Raw genomic sequence first — 21693 nt, forward strand, 5'->3', positions numbered from 1 at the left:
ATCCAGTCACTGTTTTCTCAGCTTCAACTATCTCACAAGGTTACTGTGGAGAAAAGACTCATGTATGCTTCCTTGAGCTCTTTGAAGGAAAGGGGAGATATAAATATAATCTGGACAGGGACAGGCTGCTTTCAGATATGGGGTTTATTGTGGTAATTTAATGGATTAAAATGGTAGCACTTCCATCCCAATTTCTAAAATTCCTTTCACACTGCAGTACCTGTTGCATTAAGGAACAGTAGCTTTTTCAGCCGATATACCGGCATTTTGCACAGATATCTTTCACACAGCTGCAATGAACAATGTCTTGTTTTCGTCCCTCACCCATTATACACATGTGCATTGTAGTTCCCCACTGTGTATATATATATATATATATATATAGTTGTATAGACAAAGGGGAGTGTCTGGGAAATACTTTTGCTACCCGCGCCTACACTGAAATACTGTACAATTTTTGTTGGGCAAACAGAAAAGCATGCCTGAAGGGTGGAAATGCACTGCACGCTGGGATGCCTGTCACTAGCTACACCTAGCAAAATACTCCCATGATTTTCTGGGTTCCCAAGCTTGCAAAAGGATTATTTCTGGTATCATTTATCACAAAAATTTGTACTAAACTTGCACTATATTCCAGTTCAGTTCTAGAACTAGCTTGTATGTCATGTGAAAGATCGAATATAATGCACAAATTACCAGATAAGAAATTATCAGAATAAATAAAGGAATAAAGTGCAGTGTGAAAGCAGCCACCACCTTTTTTCTGTTGTTTATGTTTTGGTAACCTCTAGGTTAGTTTACTGAAGTGTGCTACACACAGGGCTGCCTTTGAAGGTAATTCAGGAACTGCAGCTGGTGCAGAATTCAGTGGCAAGGATGCTGACTGGGTCAAGAGAGTCTGAACACATTACACCAATCTTCGCATGACTGTATTAGCTACTAAGTAGTTTCCGGGCCAGTTCAAAGTGCTGGTTTTGATCTATGTAGGCTTATGCAGCTCAGGAACACAATACCTCAAAAGCTGCCTCTCCCACATGAACCAACCTGGACCTTGCATTCGTCATTTCAGGCCCTTCTCTGTATGCCCCCTGTGTGCAGGGGATGGTGACAAAAAATGGGCCTTCTCAGTGGCGGCTCCCCCTTTATGGAATGTTTTCCCCAGGGAGGCCCACCTGGTGCCATCACAATCTTTTTTTAGGGGCCAGACAAAAACATTTTTGTTTCCCCTGGCATTTGGATATTAATTTCTTGCTTACTGTTTAATGAGGTGGGGTTGAGTTGCATCTGTTCTTATATATATATATTATTCACTAATAGGCAAAAAACCTTGTGATTTAAGAACATACCTACAGCCCACAGATATTTCTATCAAACTTTAAAAAGCAGGGAAATTGGGCAGCTATAGTGAATGCATCAGGGGAGCAGGAGACCTGACCTCCCTTCTGAGATATTGTACTGCCCTACAAATTTGTCAAAATGTAAACACAATTTGGGTTGGTCTTTCACAGTCCAATCCACTTCCTGTGTAGCTTGGAAGAATTTGGTAACATGGGGGAGGGGAGGGCAGGTTTGATCATTTGCATGCTTATAAAGTTCAGTGGTATTTACTTCCATGCAATCATGCTTGATAGGTAAAACTCACCATGAGAGGAGGAAGGAGAGAGGGAGGAGGGGGAACAGGAAGGAGGGTATTGGAAGGGGATGGGGATGGGAAGGGAGGAGAAAAGGAAAGAGGAGGGAAGGGGCAAGAGTGTCCAGTTCAGAGCGGAAACCACGAGTCGGAGACGAGGGTGCAAGGAACTCTTGCTTTATTAACATAATGGATATATCAAAGGCTGAGCACCTCATAGAAAAGACCCTATGCTAACTCACTACAAGACCCTAACTACCTTCTAGACATGCTCTGCAATGTGTGATGAAAGTTGACTCAGCGGCCCATTCACATCGCTGGAGTCTTAAATAGGAGAGGTATTGGAGCATAACCTCTCACTCCTTCGCACACACGCCCTTTGCCATGTCTGCTTCTCCCTACGTCGTGAGCGCGGTGAAGAGGGGCGAGCCTCCACGGGCTCATCTGACAGAACAGGGTCCTCATCTGTAGGCGGGGAAGCAGAGGGCTGGGAAGCGTTGGGCGTTTCTAGGATACTGCTTGGCACAGGAGGAGTTACTGCTCTTTTGGAATCCTCCCCTAACTGCTCTGTGGGGGTGATTGATGGCTGAGTGCTGTCCCATTGAGGGGCAGGGCCATCCGTGGGAACTGGCGGGGCAGCTAGCTCACTCTCTTCCTTAAGGTCTGGGCTAGACTCAACAACAGCTGGATTGTCCATGCCTGCTGACGGCTGAGGCGCCTGCAACTCATGCCTCCCCCCTCCTTGATCCTCAGGAGAGAGGCTGGGCTCAACACCCCTGGGCTCAACATAGAGGGAGGGGATAGGAGGGAGGAGAAGGGAGGGTGGGTTTGATCATTTGCATACTTTTTGAGTTTAATGGGATTTATTTCTGTGCAATCATGTTTGAAAATGGAAATGGACTGCCTTCAAGTCAATCCCGACTTATGTTGACCCTATGAATAGGGTTGTCATGGTAAACAGTATTCAGAGGTGGTTTTACGATTGCCTTCCTCTGAGGCTGAGAGGCAGTGGCTGGCCCACGGTTACCCAGTAAGCTTCATGGCTGTGTGGGGATTCGAACCCTGGTCTTCCAGGTTGTAGTCAAACACTGACCTGGGGGAGGGGCATGGAGGGGGAGGGGGAGAAGGAGGGGAGGATTGGGTGGGTGGGCACTGGGCAGAAGGGAAGCCCCTTTCCTTTCCAAAAGGAAAACATTGTGAACAATATCATTGCTTTTCAGTGTTTCCCCCACCTTTTTATTCTACAGCAGGCACATGTAGCCTCCCACCCAAATTTAAACCAAAGCTATCCCTAGCCACATCCACACCAGGCCTTTATTTCACTTTGGACAGTCATGGCTTCTCTCAAAGAATCCTGGGAAGTATAGTTAGTGAAAGGTGCTGAGAGCTGCTAGGAGATGCCCTGTTCCCCTCACAAAGCTTCAATCAGAGTGGCAGACTGTTAAACCATACTGGCCACTGGAGCTCTCTCAGTGGAACAGGAGCCTCCTCTCAGTACCCTTCACAAACTACACTTCCCAGGATTCTCTGAGGGAAGCCATGACTGTCTCACATGAAATCAAAGCCTGGTGTGGGTGTGACCCCCTGATTAGGCAAGCCCAGCAACTGTGAATCTGGCTTTTAGAACTCTGACAGTTGGTTCTTATTGAGCATGCCCAAGGTTATCATAGGTTTCCAGCCAAAAGTTCTTAAATTAATTAAAAATCAGCCAGGCATTTTTTTAAACTTTGAAACTGCAGAAGATGAAGGTCAGAGTATGGGGCAAGGTCAGTATTAGGATTACAGGTACTCTGTGAACATGGCTGATTTTTAATGAATTTCAACAGATTATGAGAACTCTCAGAGAAAAAAGTCCAAAAGGGCTTTGGGTTTTTTTCTCTCTTTTTACACTTTGAACTCTCAATTCTCTCTGAGTGTTTTGTGTATCGTCATGAAAATTGAGAGTGTTGTTAAGCAAGTGTTTCTAAGTTCAGGACTATAAGTTTTGTAAGGTTTTGTTTTGAAATGAGCTTATGGGAAGCATCAGAATGGCATGGGGGTATTTCAATTTAACATTATGGAATGTGAAAAATCCACGCTGGCTATAGTATTCAGCCACTCTCGTGGCTGTATAATTTATGTATTTCAGGTTGTTTGTATCCTTGTTTTTACACTTCTTTATGGAACAGTCTCCCTGATGAGGTGCGCTTGGTGCCGACGTTACTGTCTTTCCTGCGCCAAGTCAAAACCTTCCTCTTTTCTAAGGCATTTTAATCTAACTTAATTTAGTTTTAATATGTGTTGTAATTGCTTTTAGTTTTCTTATTCTTTTACATTGTTGTTGTATTTTACTATGGAATTTTTGTATATTTTTGCACTTTGTTGTACACCGCCCAGAGAGCTATGCTAGTCGGGCGGTATAAAAATCTAATAAATAAATAAATAAATAAATAAATGTTTGTTTTTGTAAGTTGCTTTGAGTTTCACTTTTCTGAAAATTATTTTTCTGAATAATGATAATGTGGTATGAAGATAGTTCATTGAGGAAGATGTATGTACCCAACAGAGGAAAGGAAGATAAGGAGCCAAATTATGAAGTTGCCCCATCACAATTTGCCAGGAATAGCCTTTTCGTTTATGGGAATGTGAAGCAATGTCTCACAAACTGAGCAGTTTGGCATCCTATTCTAGCATGTCTGATAGGACCATTTCATTCATTTAAGAAAATGCAGGGTGTCTTCAATGTCCAAATCCTCCTCACTAACAAAGTACAGCAAATAATTAACAATGCATCTCTGATTAACTAGCTTCCTGGATATGACAAGAGGAACACCAGAAGAACAAAAAATGTAAATATGATTAATAATCCTTAGAGTACTTTTCAGGATTTTCCCTTGGTAACAATAAAAGCCTAAATTGTGATGTGGATGCAACAATGCACTACATGAAGTACAGTCAGAAGAACTGAATCTTGGAGGGGCTTGATCTTAATTGGCTCAGTAAGACTGTCAAAGCAATTAAAGGAGCTGTGGGTGGCTTTCAGAGGATGTACATAACTGATGCTCCATCAAACATAATACAATTCTACCACTTTTAGCCTGAGTGGATTCTTGAGTGAACCCACCCACACATAAAAGCAATTTTGATTATTCTGCACATAAATATACTTAACTGTGCCCTGCAATGTGTTAAAATACTAATCTTGTGTACAGATGCAGCTGACATTTAATACTATACACAGGAATATATTGGAGACTTCTTAATAGAGTTTTGAATGCGATTTGCTACTCTCAATAAAAGAGTGAAGCTTAAATTGCAGGTTTCATTATAAAATGAATAAATGAATATTTCATTTATATGAAATATATCACTTGGCATGTAATGTTGTTTAGAAAATCATTTTAATTGGAATAAGAGCTTCAGTTTAAAGAGCTTTCCATTTTCTCAGTTTTAGCCAGTATATGCTACATACACTTGTTAAAAGTATCTGATAGGAAAACTGTTTTCTGGAATGTTCTATAGTGGGAATTAACTTTTTTTTTTTAGGTATGTGGCTAGTCATTTTTTTGCTGTCCTCAGAATTCCTTAAATATTTTGCTTCAGCCGCAACTCCCAATTTTGCCTCAAAATTTTACTTTAGGTGAAATATGTTGTTATTTAACTCTTCAGACATGCATAAGTGATAAGCATAATAATTCAGCAAATATAAATATAGTTTTCTATTGTAGTACTTGGGCAATATATTTATTTATATGTGTTTATTGTTGTTATGTGCCTTCAAGTTGACTATGACTTACGGCGACCCTATGAATCGGCGATCTCCAACAGCACTATTTATCCAACAGTATTTATTATTACATTAGTATTCTGCCCTCCCTCCCAAAGGAGTCAAGGGCAGCAAACAACAAGCAATAAAACATCTTAAGAACAGTTCCAATACAGATATAAAGATATAAAGATACTGTAGTGGATGCATATGATCCCTTCCACACAAATAGAAGAGCTCTTTCCATTCACAGAAGTACTGAGATTAAAAGGAGGCTCCCAAGGGAGGAAGAAGGTAGGGATGGCAATTTTTGCTTATTCCTTCTTCCTCCCTGCAGGCTTCAGTGACACCTCCCACACCATTTTGGAGAGTCCCTCAAATCTCAGTAACAAATGTTTGGGGGTAAGAAGGTAAAAACCAGGAAACTTCCACACACACACACACAGCGGAAGCATCCTGCAAATAGAATTCTGCTTGCAGAAACTCTGAATTCAAGCCCCTGGCAATCTAGCGCAAAGTATTAATATGGATATGTAACAAAAATCGCAGATAGCACTAGCGTTGACTGGCTCAAGGCCTGAGAATTATTCTGTATCTTTAAGAGAGGAGAAAATTCAGCCAAGTGTAGGTTTCCTTGCAACAGTGTAATGGGACAAAGCACAAGGTGGAATTCTCCCTTCCCCCTGCACAACTTTTAAAGATACAGAAGACCTCTTGGTTGCCAGGCCCGGCCTCCAAGAGGTCTTCTGTATCTTTAAAAGTTGTGGAGGAGGGAAGGAAAATTCCACCTTGTGGTTTTTCCCATTACACTGTTGCAAGGAAACCTACACTTGGCTGACTTTCTCTTCACCTAAAGATACAGGATCAGTCTCAGGCCATGGACCTGGCAACCCTAATGGAGATAGGTTTTCCCTAATTAATGGACTATGGGGATCACTTCCCTCCCCTTTTTACATTTTAAAATAAGGCTTTCAAGCCAGAAATCAATAGCCAGTGAATCTCTCTGTCTTTCTCCAGTGACTCTCACTCTCTCTGCAGTAGAGATGCATGAGCGTGCCTCAGTCCATTCAGACATTGCACTTTCATCTGATATTTTCCATTCCACTGCAACTGGTTTATTTTGTACAAGTCTCTGTTCTGTTTCATCTTCCGATGATGTGGAAATTTACTTACTTTTTAATTTTTACACAGCAGATACTCAGCCACCAACAGATATTAACAAAACATTCACCATCCGTGGGTGCTCCCTTTCAAAGTTAATGAATTTCTAGAGGGTGGTAGCCCTATTAGTCTTTTGCAGCAAAAACAACAAAGAACCTTGTGGCTATTAGTCCATTGTGAAGATACCTATAGCTGCAAATCTAATTATGTCTAATTAGTGGTAGTGCTATGAATTCAGGGAGCTTACTTCAAGGTAAGTAGGTTTAGGATTGGTTTCATAGTTCAGTATAAACTTGTCATCCTATTTCATTTCCCTCACTTAGGCATCAGGGAGAAACAGTGTAGTTATAAGTCAAGAAAACTTCAGGGAGGAAAAAGGAAAAGAATTTTAAATTTATTTTTACTTTTAAAACAAAGATTTAAGGTGGTCAAACATGGATAATCAAATCCAGGTGGTTCACTCCACTTTGCAAAGAAGCCTACAGTTAACTAAGGAGCACAGATAAAATCCACGTCACAAAAGAGGTCACAACTTACCATATGAAAAGGACAATAAGGAGCAAGACATGCATTTATTTTATTTATTTTATTCATTACATTTATATCCCACCCTTCCTCCCAGAACGAGCTCAGGGCAGCAAACAAGTGATAAAACACTAACAAAACCTTTAAAAATCTAAAAAACAAAACATCTTTAAAACATTTTAATTTTTTTTAAAAAATAAAAAAACTTGTTAAAAACAATTCCACTACAGATGGGGACTGGCATACGGTCTGCAAGCATAAAGCCTGATTTACAATAGGAAACTGATTAAGGATGCGATTCTGACCCCACTTACCTGGGAGTAAGCCTCACTGAATTCAGTTTTAATTGGTGGTGTGTAAATGGGGCGAGTGAAATGACAGAAACGACAAAAGCCATATGACATTTTCTGTGAAGTTATGGAAAGTCCTGTCTTTTACTGAAGAATTTATTTGTTTTTTACTTTACTGGGTCCCATCACCCCTAAAGGTCATACTCCATAAGAAAGCCGCTCCATTCTGCTATGTCTCCTTTGCTATGTCTCCTTTCTCTCTTGGGGAAACAGAGGGAAATTAGAAGCCTACCCTACTAATGTTGCCAGGTCTCAGTATTACAGTGACAGTAGAAACCACAACTAGCAGAAATACCCTGTCAGAATCTGGGCTCTAGACTTTGCAATCCTATGCCAGCCTGGCACCCTTCAGCATCTTCTGATTCAAGGCCTAATCCTACTTTCTCTATGCTCCCAATGTCTCTACTGTTCATTTTTACTCAGTTTCCTTCTTTACAAGTACATTGCTACTTTTCATCTATTCACATTAGCCATCTTGACTTTTGACCGTCCTCTCCATAACTTACACTACTTGTTCTGTGCAGTGGAATTTATTTGAATGCCTTTATCTGATCCTTCTCTCTTTCTTGTCTTAAATCCCCATCTTTTTCTCAGCCATTATTCTCTACATAGCAACATAGGAAACTGCCTTAAACTGAGTCAGACCATTGGGCCATCTAGCTCAGTATTGTCTACACTGACTGGCAGTGGCTCTCCAGGATTCCAGATAGGATTCTCTCCTACCCCTACCAGAAGATGCCAGGGATTGAACCTGGGGCCTTCTGCTTGCAAGGCAGATGCTCTACCACTAAGCTACAGCCTTTCCCCTAATGCTTCCTTAAGGCCTCTCTTTCTCAGTCCATTGTCTACTCTGCACAACCCTTCCACCCTCTTACCTCTGGGCTCTTGTTCTCTCTTGGCCTTCCTAATACTCAGGACCTCTCCCCGGTCTTTCTGTAGCAATTTAATCCTAATAAAACAGATGACTTGCCCATCCCTCACTGCAGCTGGGCTGCAATCTGCTTTTTTCTTTGAGCAACTGAACATTCTGAGCCACCACATCACCTCAGATTATCAATGTTCTTCACCACCATACATACAGTACTATACAGATTTGAACAGCGATGTATTCAAAGAGCCAAAAGAAATCATGGCTTAGTGCAGTTGTGGGGAACCTTTGTTGAACGAAAACTCCAATCATCCCTGACCATTGTCCAAGCTTGCTAGAGCTGATGAGAGTTGTAGTTCAGCAATAACTGGAGGGCCAAAGATTCTCCTCTCCTGTCTTAGCTCAATGCATAATTACTATATGAAATTCACTGCCACCATTGTGTTGATTGCTTTGAAGGGGGATTAGATAAATGTACTGAGAATAGGAATGAGAATTTGTTTATAAACACATATTGCCTAACAGAGCTAACTGGAGTGTCCAGGTTCATACTTCTGAATGCCACATTCTGGGGATAAACAACAGGGCAAGGCATATAAGCACCCAAAGGCATATCTGGCAACTGTTGGAAACAAAATACTGGACTAGATCGGCCTTGGTCCCATCCAGTAAAGCTATAGTTCATTGTTGTTGTATGCTAGGATTTCACATCCCTTGACATGGGAGATGTTGGGCAACCAATCAAAAGCTTTGAATACAGTAATTATCTCTTACATTTTTGAAGACCAACATTATACGGTATGAATGTGACAGAAAATGGTTCTGAAAAACCTATTTAAATAATAGAAATGTAAAGTGAGGAGACAAATAAGCATCCTTTCCTATTTTCATACATCCGTAAATAGTGTAGTTTTATTAGTGGTCACTCCTTGCAATGGGAAAAGGATGAGGGTGTTGTGCACAATGCCTTTTGATCTCTTCAGACCCTGAATGATTTGTGTAGATAAATATGTCATCCCATCTGGTCAAATGAAAAGACTAAAATGGATTGAATAAGAATAGCAGCGAATTCAGTAAATTAATTCAATTTGCAGGGGGGGGGTTTGGAGGTTATGCTATCTAGAATGAAATAAATGATGCTGTGGTTTCATTTTCGTGACGCTGCCTGATATATCAGGTAAAAGTTGTTGCCAGCTTATCTAAATATATATCCTGCTGGCTATGTTTTCAGGGTTCTTTTCTATGTACAGGTAGCTATGGTTGTTCAGTCATTCTGTAGAACATTGAAATCTTCCTTTTGGGGGGGAAAAGTAGCAACATATTAAAAAACTGTTTCTGGCAAAAAAGACTATGAGAGAGAGAATTAATATCACAGTGCAAGACAGAATTCAGTGCAAGACAGAAGAGACATGGCTACGCAGTCGTTCTAGTGTAACTGCAGTCCTACCCTCATAACTCATGCATATCTCCAGCAGAAATTGAATGACCCAAACTTTACTTATGGCAGGATTACACCCTGCATCTATTCCCCTTTATAAATTTATTGAGCCTATTATGAATTCTGTAGACAGGTCAGTCCTAAAACCTTTCTTCTTATCAACTGAAAAATGGATTTTTCTATCTCAACATTTGGGCTTTTAAAAAAATCTAATGGATATTTTACATGGTTTGCTAATCTGATTACTCTTTCATCTTGTTGAGAGAAGATTATAGCAGGAGTAAAATCAACATCTCATAGAAGTTTCAGGTCTGGTTCTAGTGTGTGAAATGGAACCAAAGCAGTAACATTGATTCTTACAAATGTCCTCACAATTAATTTCAACGAGTAAGTTTTTGTATTTCATGCTTTTTAAAGCAAAGCTCATTTTACTGGAAATATCAAGAGCAGATTCAAAGAACCAGCTCAATGCATAATTAAAACATTTATACCATCTTTTGATTGATGCTTTGTTCATGTAGCGGTCTTACAGCCCACAACAGAGCATCTTAGACAACCAGTGTGGTTATATTCAGTGTGTCTGTGACACTCCTGTCAAGCTGAGCCATCACTTGGAGACGATGTTAAGGAGAAACAGACCTCTTTAACTCTTTCTCTCCCCCAAAAGAATGAGGGGAGAACAGAGATATAAAATCATGACCCTTAGGAAAGAGGTTGTTGACAGATGTCTGCTAACCAGTCTGGAGAAAGCAACTAGGCTCCAGCCTCAATAGCAATGATTGGTCAGGTTGTTCCCCTTGTTGCAAGGCTCAGTGTAACCTTCTTCAGAGTTGGAAGTGTCAATGAAAATTGTCTGTGTGAGGGGATTTACCAAGTAGAGAACATCTTTATGCTTTCCAGCCTTCATTTGAGTGTTAAATGTTGTTGCAACACTAATCCACTTTTCTATGTAGCTACTTGCTAGTATGAGTAGGCTTCTGAGCTATTCTGGCTGATTATAATCACTTTATTTTTGAGGGGCTTCCAAATATAGTTGTAACTAGTGTTGTGCCAAAGAATTCTGTTGTTGTTCAGCTGTTCTCAATCGATTAATGAGGAAAGAAATTGCATCTGAAAATTATTTAAAGGGAGTGAAAACTTCAATGAAGTGGATGGCATGCAGGGGTTTTGTCATGCCTACCTTACTTTTGAGGTGGTCTGGGGGACGTTTATAGAATCATAGAATCATAAAATCATAGAATAGTAGAGTTGGTAGGGGCCTGTATGGCCATTGAGTCCAACCCCCTGCTCAATGCAGGAATCCAAATTAAAGCATACCTGACAAGTGACTGTCCAGCTGCCTCTTGAAGGCCTCCAATGTTGGGGAGCCCACCACCTCCCTAGGTAATTGGTTCTACTGGCATACCGCTCTAACAGTTAGGACTTTTTTCCTGACGTTCAGTTGAAATGTGGCTTCCTGTAACTTGAGCCCATTATTCCGTGTCCTGAACTCTGGGACGATTGAAAAGAAATCCTGGCCCTCCTCTGTGTTTCAAGTACTTGAAGAGTGCTCAGTCTTCTCTTATCCAAGCTAAAGATGGCCAGTTCTTTCAATCTCTCCTCATAGGGCTTTGTTTCCAGACCCCTGATTATTCCTGGTGCCCACCTCTGAGCCTGTTCCAGTTTGTCTGCACCCTTCTTAAAGTGCAAAATCCAGAACTGGACACAGTTCTCAAGATGAAGCCTAACTAGTGCTGAATAGAGGGGAACTTGTACTTCATGCAATCTGGAAACTATATTTCTGTTAATGCAGCCTAAAATAGCATTTGCTTTTTTTGCAGCCATATCACACTGTTGGCTCATGTTCAGCTTGTGATCAAGAGCAATTCCAAGATCCTTCTCGCATGTAGTATTGCTGAGCCATGTTTCCCCCCATCTTATAGCTGTGCATTTGGTTTCTTTTTTCTAGGCATAGAACTTTGTATTTATCCTTGTTAAACTTCATTCTGTTGTTTTCAGCCCAATACTCCAGCCTATCAAGATCACTTTGACAGATTTTGGCACAACCCTAGTTGTAACTGACAAAAGTGTGCAGCTGTCTAACTCATATATGCAATAATTTCTGTAGAGAGGTGCCCATAAAGGTTGGGATCACAGCAAAAGTCAAGCTGCCAGCATGCTCCACAAACTGGGCTGCAAAGTTTGAAGCAAATTGTGGACAGAGAGAAGTATAATTTAAAATGGTACTTTAACAATGAGGTCTTTATGCAATATAGCCCTTGATATAACTGTAAGAGAAGTTGCTAGTGACTGAACACTAAGAAAGTGTGCCTGATGTATTGCTGACCTGGGAAATTTCACTGCCAGTTCTTATATAATGTAAAGCACTGTGAACCCATGATAGTAAGCATCTGTTGTTCACCCTAACCTGGTCTTAAGATCCTTCTGTGTTATGATTTAAATATCAGTGTCCTGTTTAAAAATCTACATACTTAATACAGAATGAAAATATATCAGCTGTGGGCTTGATAGAGCCCGAGTCATGCACTGGTAAGCCCTATTGATTTCAGAGGGATTTAAAGCACATGCTTACTGCTGAAATAAACATAACCCACATGTGCTTCATGTCTGGAATGCATCCAGTAAAACCTCTGTAGAGTCCTTGAACATGAAATATCCACCAATTTTACCCTACAGCAAGTTGCCATGGTTGGCTTAAAGATGCAGTCCAAGAGAGATAAAATCAAGGCTGCAGACACCATAATGCTTGTCGTAGTTTGATACTGATTAGATGTGACATCAAAATCTGAGAATTGGGAAACATCATGTTGGAACAAGAATGCTATAACACATCTCACTTTAGCTGAACTTCTAAGACCTCAAGGGGATCTCTATTTACAACAACATGGCTGGGAAAATATACATAATACAAAGCCCCCAATTGTTTTCTCCAATTGTTGCTTGGAAATAAATAAATATAAATCTTCAAATTTTGGATATAGTCCAAAACATAAGAGTTATTTTTCAGGAATCTGTTTGAGTTCTCTCAGACTGTTTTTAGTGTTATGGATTTGAGGTTGAGATGGATGATTTCTATAAGCCCCCTTCCAGCCTCTGATTTGGAACCCTGCACCTGGGAGTGAGAAACCTGCTCTGCTGGTCAGATGAGTTCCCTTCGTTAGTCTAATAGAGTGGCCAGGTGAGTTAATGGGCCTATCAAGGGCCCATTAACTGGGCCAGGGAGATCCTATTATTGAAACTCTTCAGGAGAGGACCCCCCCCATGCTGAGGCCAAGGAGAGGCTTGAGTTTTGAGTTGAGTTGGAGGAAAGGCTGGGAACTGGAGGCAAGCAGAGAGGCTGGTTCCCTACACCATGGCTTTAAGATGCCTCCTGTAAGTCTGATGGAAAATGCAAGATCCATTGGACTACTTATGCTTTGAACACCTCCATCTTAAGCTCAGGTTGGAATATGTGTAAATACATAAACCATACTTCTTGAAAGACACCACAGTCTATGCTGACCTTTCCAAGGAAACCAAACCCCAGGCAAGCACAGGGACCCTTGGAGATCTCTCACAGCTTGGAGATTGGGGCGTGGAACACTAGTTTCAGTATTACAGTCCAGCTATCTAAATTACTATCAGACTTGGCTAAGGTTCCAGATAAGGATCCAAAGGGCCAAAAATATTACTATGCCAAATATCCTCCCCACATCCCAATTTTTTAAAATGATTGTCCTCTAGTTCATGAGAAAAAAAATAAATTCCAAAATTATCAAAGGGGATACATTTTTCTGGTGAAATTCTCATGGGTGCAGTGCAGGGTTCTTTTGGTTATACCTACCTTATTTTTAGGTGTCTGAGAAGTTACTGTGAGTGTCATTTCTTTCATTTCTACAAATTATCCAGTGGTCTGCACTGTACAGTCTTCATGTGTACCTGCACGTCAATTAAAGCCCAGAGCCTTAGAGTGATAAACATAGTGACAGACATCTGAATAATTCAAAGTATATTTGGCTCACTGAAATTGTGCCTAATATTAGTTTCATATTAGGAGCATGACGACTTAATTTCCAGTGTGGACAAAGGGCCATTTTGTGTGATCCAAAAGGCACACTTGATGTAACAAGGATCTGCAGCTAATCAATCATGATTCCTTTTTGAAATATGTGGAAATACTGTGGTTGGGGTACTGTGGATGTGTAGCTGTAGATGGTTCTCACCTTTTCCCCCAGTATCTGTTGGGAATAAGCAAGCTTGCATGCTTTAGGAGGGAAACGTTCCCTCTAGCCAGATTTGGGGACACCTCTATGCTTGTTTACTGTGATGTAATTTCTACTTCTATTGTGATATAAAGGCACCACAACTGCTTTGCTTTACCACCTAGAAGTTTTTTTAAAAAAACATTTTAAAGAAACATTGAAATTGTAACTTCTTTAAACAGAATTTCTAGCTGGAGCAGCAAGGTGGCAGCTCTCTCCTATCCACCTCACCCAGAATGCCTCATCCTGGGTAAGGACCCCAATGGCCCTTTCTCAGAGTGAGGCAGGGAGGATGGGGAAGTGGAGGGATTGCTGCTGGTAACATGACAGCAAAACAAAAGTAAACAAAGCCAGGGAGAGAGAGGAGGAGTGGGGCAGCAGTGGGGTGAGGGAGAGAAAGAGTGAGAGTATCAGAGCAGCTGCCATAATCTCTTGTGCCAGCCTTAGCTGCTTAACTTATTACACTATTGATCAGACCAGGGGGTGGGGGAACCTGTCGTCTTTCAATTGATGGACTACAACTCTCACCACCACTGACCATTGGTCATGCTAACTGGAGCTATAATCCAATAATGTCTAAGGGGCCACAGGCTATTCCTATATTAGGCAATGATGGGGTAAACTGGTATTATCCACAGCACCTGTTTGGGGAGTATTTGGGGCTACAGAGATGCACCTCATACTTAAAAAGGTGCTTTTTTCACTTATGAGTATGCTGCACATATCCACACTGTACACATGGCCATCCTCCACACTCACACTTTCATTGTGGAAGGTTTAATAAGTGCGTTCACAACTTCTTTTAAATGTGGTAAGAAATTAAATCAAGGCAGGATTGTTGCAAAGTCCAGACCGAATATCAGACAATACAATTGTGTTGGGAAAGTCTTTGCTATCCGTGACTCCAATTCTAATCCCAAACTAAATAAAATACTGTCAGGTTTGATTGCTATGCCATTCAGGTCAGGAAGAGTTAATTTAAACTCCAGCATGAAGCAGCTCAAAAGGTATCCAATTGCAAAAACAAAACAAAAAATACTGGTGATAGTGTGCAGTTCTTTTTTACTTTACAGTGTAGACAAAATCCCATTGCAGTCTCTTCTTTCAGACAGCCTGAAGTGAAAAAAAGATTAACCTGAATCTTTACTGAGTATTTTTCCTCCATTTGACCAGTCAATATATTCAGTGCTAATCCAAGATTAATAAGAATGCTCTAGCCTATAGGCTGTAGTTAAGAAAAAAATGAGGCAGATCGGGCTAAAAGTCCTAGGGATAAAACTAATGAAGATAATGATAGATGGGATAATACATTAGCCAACAAAACCCTGGAGTCTCAAGAGGCAAGTTTCGTTGTCTTAGTGAAAACGGCCTTCTGGAAGTTGACATCTGAGGGACCTCAGACAATGGAATTTACACAAAACAACATTACGAGGTACAAATAGGTTCATTGGGGACTGATTACATAGACCATCTGACCTCAGATATGAACAGGGGAGGAACCATCACTCACTGATGGCACACATGATTTGTATGCAGAGATTTCATGTTCTTGGCAACACCATTTAAAAGGATCAGACAGCAAGTGAAAGGAAGGATGCAATATATGCTGTGACTTTCAATAAATAGTATCTCCTTTTTACAAATTGTACTCATATGCAAGTCAGACGTATAATTCTAGTTCTCGCCATTTGATCACACTGCATGTATACATAGGTCAAAGATAAAGAGCTGGAAAAGGGTTGTTTATTTATTTGACCTCTAACCTATTCTTACAATATAGCTGGCATAACAACTGGATCTGGCCAATCATTCCTTCATTGACAGTGCTGAATCTAGGAATACTCCCAGTCTATGTACGTGTTCCTTAAGGGGGAGTGTATCCCCATACAAAACAGGCAATTTGCCCAAGTCCTGGACCTAGGAACTACTACCTGCATTGTCCCATCTTATCAGGGTTCAGTCTCAGTTTATTGCCCCCCCTTCCAACCCATGACTTCATGCAGACACCAGGCACTAGTCTACATAGCTTCTCCTGACTCAGATGAAATGAAGAAATATAGTTGTGTAATATCAGCATATGAGTGACACTTTACTGCAAATCACCCGATAACTATCTTCAATAGCTTCATATAGTTGTTAAATAACACTGGGGACAGAATGGAACTCTGTGACATACAACAGGGTAGGTCTCATGGTGCTGATATACAGTCATCCAATCTAGATATGGCCTTGGAGGTAGGAGTAGAACCATCATAATATAGCACCCCTAACCACCAACCCACAAAGCCACTCCAGGAAGATATCATGGTCAATGCCACCAAAAGCTACTGAGAGATCATGGAGAATCAACAGGGTAACCAAGTCTGATTTGGTTCCATAACCAAGAGTGAACTCAGACTGGGATTGGTCTACATAATCAGTTTCATCTAAGAACATCTGGAGCTGAACAGCAACCACATTCTTGAATCCCCTAAAAATGGGATATTGGTGACTGGGCAGTAGTTGTTTGAATACTCTTGGTCCAGTGTGGGTTTCTTGAGGAGCATGTGCACAACTGCCTCCACAGGGACATCAGGCACCTACCCCTTACACCCAATCAGTGCCATACAGCTTGCTCAAAATAGCCAAGAAGGCCAGGAGTCATGAGGGCATATGGTGTGTTGCACAGTTCCAAGCATCTTGTGCATATCCTCAGGCTTCAAAGGTTGAAATTGATCCCGCAAAACTGGACACCTCACTAAGTTTTGCTGCAACTATGGCATCCGGTCAGCACACAGTTGGAAGCAGTATGCTTCTAAATACCTATTTTTGGAAATCACAGGAAGGGAGAGTGCTCTCAACTCAGGTTCTGCTTGTGGGGTTCCCATAGGCATCTGGTTGGCCAATGTCAGAACAGGATGCTGGACTAAATGGGCCATTGTCCAGCAGGCTCTTCTTATGTTCTTAAATATGAATGATTTCATCCCTAAAGTGCCTTTTATGATTGTCACAGAAGGTCTCCCTGGGTTCTAACATCTTTGATGCTGGGCTTGATGTGAATAGCCTCCAAACCACATAGAACAACTCATCAGTATACCTACTCGAGAACATGATGGAAAATTCCCTGGTTTTGCTACCTTCACCACCACATGGTGAGTCTGACCATGGGCTCTAGGTTATGTCTGGTTGTCTTTGTGGAAAGATTTGTGATACCTAAGCTGCAACTGTCTGACTTGCCTCATTACCTGGAACTACTCTGCATTCCAGGGAACCACCTCAGCTCTGCAACATTGGAGAGGGCACTCCGGAGATATTGTGTTGATAGTTCACCTCATCTCACTTTTCTACAGCAATATTGTGGTGGTATTCAATACTAGTCCTACTAAGATTAGACCTTTCCAAGTTAATAGATATATCTAACTTACGTTCATTAATTTAAGTGAATCTACTCTGAGTAGGACTTAGTTGAAAACAACCCCAGGTTTATAGTTTACAGGGGGAAAGAATGACATTAAAGCATGAAAGGGTGGCACTGAGAGCAAAATCTTTTTTTTACACACTGTCACACACTGTGCAAACTTTATTAAAATTATTAGGCCTGTTTATCACACAACTTACTGTGAACTATTGCTCATACATTAAGATGTTAATATTTCAACAAATGTGTATTAAACTGTCTCCTAATGGCTTGGGTGTTGTAAGGAAATGTATTACTGGAGGATCGTCAGTTTCTGTATGAATTATCGCTTCACATTTCCCATCATATTTTCAAAGGATGGGTGCTAAATCATATTTAGCATCATACATGGATAACATGAGGATCTTGGTTAGCAATTGGGAAAAGATAGGCATTTAGAGGCTTTTCCTCCAAACCGTGCTTTCCTGGCCCACACCTGAGTTCATATGTTGCATTAGGTGAGGGCAGGTGGAGATTGAGCTCCTGATTGTATATTGGTAAGAGCAGCTCGCTGTCACCACCAATCAATCACTTGACTGTGAGGAGAGCAAACCAGTTGGGATTGGCTGTGATACAGAGTTCCCCATGGGGAACCAACAGAACCACCTGATCCCAATAGAAAGAGGAGCTAAAAGTCGGCGCCAACCAACTGACAGGCAATGACTTCTAAGCTCCCTTCGGTTACAGCCAACTGAAAACATAAAATGCCAGATACAAACTATGATGTGTTAAAAAAATGGGAAACTGGCTTCTGTTTTGTGAGCTATGTGTGAAACCTTTAAGCTGCACACTGTTTATATATAACCAACTAAACAACTCCTATAGCTAGAAGGAGCAGATGATTAAAAATAATACAGCCTTCGCCAATATGGTGCCATCTAGATGTTTTGGATCAAATTCCCTTCATCCCTGACCATTGGCCATGCCGTCTGGTGCTGATGAGAGTTGTAGCCCACAACTTTGAAGGGCACGAGCTTGGGAAGGGCTGATTAATATAATGCCCTCCTACAAGGTGGAATCATCCTCTCACCAGTCCTCACTTAATAAACCTACATGGTCTTGACCACCATATGCTGCAAAGTGTGACGGTTGTGAAAAAAGCAAATTCTGTGCTAGGGACATTTGAAAAGATTTTGAAAATAAAACTGCCAATATCATTATACAAATCTATGATGTGGCCACATTTGGAATACTGTGTACAGTTCCGGTTGCTTTACCTCAAAAAGAATATTGTAGAGCTGGAATAGGTTCAGAAAAGGGCAACCAGAATAATCAAGGGAATGGAGCAACTCCCTTATGAGGAAAGGTTGCAGCATTTGAGACTTTTTAGTTTAGAGAAAAGATGAGTAAGTGGTGACATGATAGAAGTGTATAAAATTATGCATGACATGAGAAAAGTGGATAAAGAAAAGCTTTTCTCTATCTCTCATAACACTAGAACTCATAGACATCTAATGATGCCGAATGTTGGAAAATTCAGAACAGACAAGAAAGTACAGCACATAGTTAAACTATGGAATTCGACCCCTCAAGAGGCAGTGATGGCCAACAACTTGGATGGATTTAAAAGAGGATTAGACAAATTCATGGAGGATAAGACTATCAATGGCCGCTAGCCATGATGGCTATGCTCAGCCTCCATAGGCAGAGGCAGTATGATTCCAAATACCAGTTGCTAGAAACCACAGGAGGGGAGAGTGCTCTATGCACCCAGGTCCTGCTTGTGGGTTTCCCATGGGCAGTTGGTTAGCCACTGTGAGAACAGGATGCTGGACCAGATAGGTCATTGGCCTGATCCAGCAGGTTCTTCTTATGTTCTTAAGTAGATATCAAGTTTATTACAAGACTCTGTTCAGCAAGCTTATAACTCCGTATAACTGAAGCAAGTGAACGAACCTGCAAAGCAAATCAGCCTCCCCTTGACATTTATATTCTGTTTGCATTATAGCCTTCTGCTATCCAATCAATATTCCGATGAGGAGGAATCACAGTAGGTTCCCACAGCTAGTGGTCCTCCTGTGATGGAATCCAACTGTGAATAGAGTCAGTAGACTCATGAAACAAATGGATTGCTTCATGGTATTGATTTAATAAACTGGCATCATCATGTTGGAGCCCCAAAATCTGTATGATCAAAACAGCTTGGGAAAAAGGTCATCTTAATTGTGCAAATAACAAAACACGAACATGGAGGAGCTAGTTCATATATTCAGTGCTTCCACACAAGCCAGCAGTGACCCTCCGTGATCCTCATTGTGTGAGCCATTGGCTGTATGAACTGGCTCACAGCATGAGCTATGAGACTGTTGCAGCTCATTTATTTCAATAATAGTCAATTCTAAGCCCGTTTCTGGAGTTCATGAAATTTTAACAACCTAAGACTAAGGCTGTCTCCAATGTTAGACCCACTCAGAACAGACCCATTGAAATTAATTAACATGACTAACTTAGGTCCATTAATTTTAATGGGTCAATTCTGGGTAAAACTTAGTTGGATGCAGAGCTAAATTTAGAAATAACTTGTTAATAAATGACTAATTTCAATAAGCAAATACTTTTTAAATAAGCAAAATCAAATATTCTTTCCACACACATCCCAATTCTAAGCATGTGTACTGTACTCAAGAGTAAGTCACATCAATTCCAAGTCACTGCCCATTCCAAAGTATGTTGCAGCCTCAGTCTCATTGGACAATATGGAAATTTTAACTGAGTTCACATAACTTTCCAGGGCAAACTTGTCAGAGGGTGACAACTGTAGAGAAAGTTAGATTTTGTTACTGGATTTTCTTAACATTGGTGGGGTATGGATCCAGTGTGGATTAAAAAAAAGTTGTGATCTCACAGGTATTGAGCCATCACATTTAAGGAACACAGAAGATATACAGCATTTTTGTTTAAGGTTGCTACTGCAGTTTCACCAACTCCATGCTGAACATTCAGAATAGGATAGTAAGTAAAAATAGAAATAATTTTAAAAAGCAACTAACAAGAAAGATGTGGCATGCCAAGCTCCTGCTGAGTTAGATAACAATAAGCAGCAATTAAGTAATTGATTTCTTTTTTTAAAAAAAGGAGCAGCTCATTAATAGAATATTGGATATAAGTGAAACAAATGCTTCTTTCTCTTGCTACTAGCTGAAATGAAAAGTAGGGGTGCTTGAAGAGTTTGATCCTTGTGAGTTTCTACACAAAAATGCCCTGATCCATACCTCTCAGACTAATGTTATGAATTGGAACCTAGCTGATCACCAAATTTTGCATCTCTCTGAATGTTGTGACACCATTGTCTGCTGTTCAAACATACCAAAATACACACCTAAATACATATTTTGACTGGTATCTTTAAAAGCCACAGTGGAAACAGAATGGAATTATGGATGCAACATGCAAAACTGGCATGGGCTGAAAGTGGATTAACTATAAAGATAATATAGTTTGAAACTGCTATCAGCCTCAGTGACACCAAAAACGACTGCAGTTCCAAAGTCTTTGGATTGTGCCACAAGTGTGATGATGCCCTGCCCCATTTGGATGGCTTGTAGGAAGACACCTCTCAAGTGAGAGCTAGAGCTCATTGAGGGCACTCTCTAGTGTCACTGGATAGAAATGTTGATGGTGGATGTGGTTGCTCCCTGGGTGAGAGTCAAGTGGACTTAACCTGAATTAGTACCATCAATAAGTACCATGCAGGATTGTTTGGTGTAGCCTGTCTAAAGAGGGAGAGACAGTTATTGATTAGGCTACTGTGGGTTTATGTTTATGTCAGGGAGAATGGTGGGGGTGCCTGTAGTAATTTAGCCTTGGATAAAGGGAAGTATCACCAAACATCACCAAATGGTCAATATGGGGAGGGCAGCTATGAGAGAACTAGAAAAGGTCCTCAAATGCAAAGATGTATCACTGAACACTAAAGTCAGGATCATTCAGACCATGGTATTCCCGATCTCTATGTATGGATGTGAAAGTTGGACAGTGAAAAAAGTGGATAAGAGAAAAATCAACTCATTCAAAATGTGGTGTTGGAGGAGAGCATTGTGCATATTATGGACTGCAAAAAAGAGAAATAATTGGGTGTTAGAATAAATTTATCACTAGAAGCTGAAATGATGAAACTGAGGTTATCCTACTTTGGACACATCATGAGAAGACATGATTCACTAGAAAAGACAATAATGCTGGGAAAAACAGAAGGGAGTAGAAAAAGGGGAAGGCCAAAGAAGAGATTGGTTGACAAGGCCAGCCAGTCCCAGGCATGTCGGGGCCCTTGGGCACCAGCCTGCCCTGGGCCCCGGCACT

General features: G+C 40.9%; 1 non-coding gene across 1 annotated transcript; it reads right to left on the reverse strand.

Moving 5' to 3' along the window:
• Window positions 1-8141: 8141 nt before the first annotated feature.
• TRNAA-UGC (transfer RNA alanine (anticodon UGC)) lies at window positions 8142-8215 on the reverse strand. Its single transcript has one exon. It is a non-coding gene; the product is annotated as a tRNA-Ala (tRNA).
• Between the last annotated feature and the right edge of the window lie 13478 nt (window positions 8216-21693).

The sequence above is a fragment of the Rhineura floridana genome, chromosome 4 (assembly GCF_030035675.1).
Source record: "Rhineura floridana isolate rRhiFlo1 chromosome 4, rRhiFlo1.hap2, whole genome shotgun sequence".
Taxonomy (NCBI): Eukaryota; Metazoa; Chordata; class Lepidosauria; order Squamata; family Rhineuridae; genus Rhineura; species Rhineura floridana.